The sequence below is a fragment of the Pteropus medius genome, unplaced genomic scaffold (assembly GCF_902729225.1).
Source record: "Pteropus medius unplaced genomic scaffold, Ma_sr-lr_union100, whole genome shotgun sequence".
Taxonomy (NCBI): Eukaryota; Metazoa; Chordata; class Mammalia; order Chiroptera; family Pteropodidae; genus Pteropus; species Pteropus medius.
The window spans coordinates 7,983,978-7,987,765 of NW_024340696.1; the positions used below are offsets into that span (position 1 = coordinate 7,983,978).

Below are 3,788 nucleotides of genomic sequence, written 5' to 3' on the forward strand. Positions count from 1 at the left end.
TTATCTGAAGAAATCCAAAACACTAATTTGGAAAGATATATGCACCTCTGTGTTCAAAGCAAAGGTTTCTTTGGCCTTTTCTCTGTACAGATGAATTAAAATTCAACTGGAAAAAAACACTTAGCAGTAGAACAAGGCTAAGAAACTTCCAATTAGTTATGTATATTTTAGTTTCCATCTTCAGCTGACCATGAAAAAGAAAAGAAACATGATTTTCCATTAAAAGGAAACTAGTAATCTTTCTCTCTTTCTCAATTAAGATATATGAAAATGTAATCATATATTTATGAGTTTGCCTATAGAATTTCCTTAATAAAAAGTTCTACTGAGACTTAAGCAAGGCCTAAATCTAAAGTCCAAAAAGGTCTCCACACAAAGGTAGTTGTGTGAGTTATGCTTAGGCTGAAAGACTGGCCCAGGATGACAGCAAGACCGAAAAACAGATAACTGAAGTTTGAGCAAAGTGCAGTTATTTATATTTCAAGTATTAGTTCAATAAGCAATATTTATTGAGCATGTGTCATGTACAGGCACTGTCTGGCACTGGTCAAGAGGATTTAGTAAAACAGACTAAATCTTGACCTTATAGATCTTACTTTCTAATCAGAAGAGACAGGTAAAAACAAATTAACACATAACTAATAAAATATGAAGTAAGAACCCAAGGAAAAAGTAAAGCAGGATAGAGATAATTAAAGCATGGTTATTAGGGAAGGCTTCTTGATAACTGACACATAGGGATAATCTTGAACTAAGAAAGAATGAGTCACACAGATACCTGAAGAAGAGAATTCCAGTCCAGACCTTGATGTGGAAGTCAGATTTGTGTTTTCAAGGAGCAGCAAAGAGGCCAGCATGTCAGGAGTGTGATGAACAAGGTGGAGAGTAGTAGATAAGAGGTAGCATCAAGAGATGAGCCAAGGCCAGATGATGCAAGGCCTTCAAGAAAATAAGTTAGAATTTTACTCTAAGCATGAAGAGAAGCCACCTGAGTGTCTTGACCAGGAGACTGGTATGATAAGATTTATTTTCTTAAAGGATTCTGCTGGCTCTTTTGAGAGAATAGACTTATGGGGTATAGTAGTCAGGGGAGTTCTCTAGAGAAACAGAACCAATAGAAGATAGAGATAGAAACAGATATTGAGAGAGAAAGAGAGAGGTTGAGATTTAAGGAATTGGTTCACATAATAGAGACTGAGAAGTCTCAAGATCTGTAATCAGCAAGCTAGATAGAGACCCAGGAGAGCAAACAGTACAGTTCCAGTTTGAGTCTGAAGGCCATGAGAACCATAAGAACTGATGGTATAAGCTCTAGTCTGTAAGCTGGTAGGCTCAAGACACAGAAAGAGCTAATATTTCAGTTTAGGCTTGAAGGCAGGAAAAAGAATGGATATCCCAGCTCAAGGAAGTCAAGCAGGAGGAGTTTTCTCTTACTCACAAGAGGGTCTACCTTTTTGTTCCATTTAGGCCTTCGACTGGATGAGGCCACCCATATTAGAGAAGGCAAGCTTCTTTACTCAGTCTATCAATTCAAATGTTAATCTCATCCAAAAACATTCTCACAAACATATCCAGAATAATGTTTGACTAAATATCTGGGTACCTGTGACCCAACCAAGTAGACAGATAAAATAAATCTTTACACAGGCAAGAATAAAAATGGGGAAACCAGTGAAAAAGTTCTTGTCATTTTCTAGGCAAGAGATGATAATGGCTTGGACTTGAGTTGTAGCCATGAAAGTGGCAGAAAGTAGCAGGATTCAGAACAAACTAGAAAGTAGAGCCAACCAAAATTGTTGATGAACTGCATGTAGAGTATGAGAGAGAAGAATCAGGATGACTGCAAAGTACTTGGCCTGAACAAGTAGCTGGGTGGAAATGCCATTCACCAAGATAATAACAACAAAAACAACAAAACAATTATAATAACTAACAGTTTACTCTTAATTTTAATTAAGAGTAAAATTAACTGTAGGTACCAGGTACTTTTCCAAACGTTTTACATATATTAATTAATTTAATCTTCACATATAATTCATTTAATCTTCACTAATAAGGAAACTGTGATGAATTTTTATTTTTAGAAACTTGCCCAAAGTTACATAGCTAGTCAATGAAAGTGTACTCATAACCGCTACTACACCTGGAGCAGCATCTTTTATTTTCTTTTTTGTGTGTAGAGAGGATAATGATAAAGTAGAAATCAAGAATTTGTTTTAAGACATGTTAAAATTGAGATGTATATTTAGATATCCAAGAGGAGATATCAAGTCAAAAGTTGGTTTTTAAGTCTGTAATTCAGAGGAGAGGTCAACACTGGAAATGTGAATTTGAGAATCACATAAATAGTATTTAAAGCTAAGAGACTGAGTTAAGTCACCAAATGAATGACCACAGACAGAAAATTTAAAAAGTATGATGACTGAGACTGGGGAATCCCAACATTTGGAGGTCAGAAAGATGAGGACAGCCCCACAAAGGCAACTGAAAGCCAACAGTCTCATGTAGAAGGAAATCATGAGTAGACTATCCTAGAAACCATATAAAAGAGTCTTTTGAAAAAAAGATTACCTGTATTGAAGTACTCAATAATATATTGGTGAATGAAAAAAGGTCCTCAATTTAGATGACTTCTAAATTATATTTTATCAGTTCTAGAGAACTCACCCTAAGAGATTTACAAGTTTATGACAGAATTTGGTTTGTTAATCAAAAAGCCAGGAGTCCCAAGATGGGCAGCCACCATGAAGAAGGCAGCTACAGAAGGTGTCAATGTTACTTTTGAAGATCAATGAAAGATCAACAAATTTGTGTGGAACATAAGCAGAACCACAGAGCTAAAGGACGAAATAAATGTAAAAAAGAATTCCAAAATTTAAAAGATGCTTGTAAGGCCATCATGCTTGGCCCTCATGCTTGCAGATGATGACTGCTTAATGATGCCTTATCAAATTGAAAAAAATCTTTTCATTAGCCATTCTCAAGAAGACATATAAGAAATGTTAGAAGAAGCAAAGAAAAATTTGCAAGAAGAAACTGACGCTTTAAAATCCAGAGTGGAATCAATTCAGCGTATTAGCAGATTTGAAATTTCAGTTATAGGAAAAATTTGGGAGCAACACAAACCTTGAGGCTGATGAAAGTTAAACATTTTATAATACATTTTACAGTACATTTTTAAATTTGTGTAATAAACTTGAATATTGATTAAATGATAATTTCCCTTCTTCAAATTATATGGAAAGCAAAACTTACTTAAAATTTTTTTTTCATTTATTTAATGAAACTTGTCTATATATTACACATACAAAAAAGTCAGTTCATCCACTTATATTAGAGATATACCATTCTAACACCACTGAAGTTTGAAGGAGCTAAATGAAAAGGCAGAACTTACCATCAGTAAAATAGAGCCCTCCCAGAATGGTATTAGTTTGAAGAATTTACTATAGTTCAGAATCTAGTCCTTACCTGGTATAAAAATCCTAGAGCAGGTTTGACTTGAGAATGCTGGCTCATTCAAAAGACTCATGAATGAACTCAAATGAAATTGTTCATTTGTAAGACAGATGTAACTGAAAATTCAGAAGGCATATTAATATAAAAAACCAAATCATCATTTAGTTGCTTGGTAAAAATGGAATTTTTAAAAATGTGCTGTATGTGATTCATATGCCTAATGTATATTTAATGAATATTCCTGTCATGATATGTATAGTCTTTGGACCAAATAATTCCTTTTCCTGGCAGAGTAGACATCTGCTATTTTAACCTGTCCAATATCTCTT

The 3,788-nt window shown here is 34.3% G+C and overlaps 1 pseudogene; it reads left to right on the forward strand.

Moving 5' to 3' along the window:
- Positions 1-2,687: 2,687 nt before the first annotated feature.
- On the forward strand, positions 2,688-3,147 carry LOC120609249 (prefoldin subunit 4-like; annotated as a pseudogene).
- The last annotated feature ends 641 nt before the right edge of the window (positions 3,148-3,788 follow it).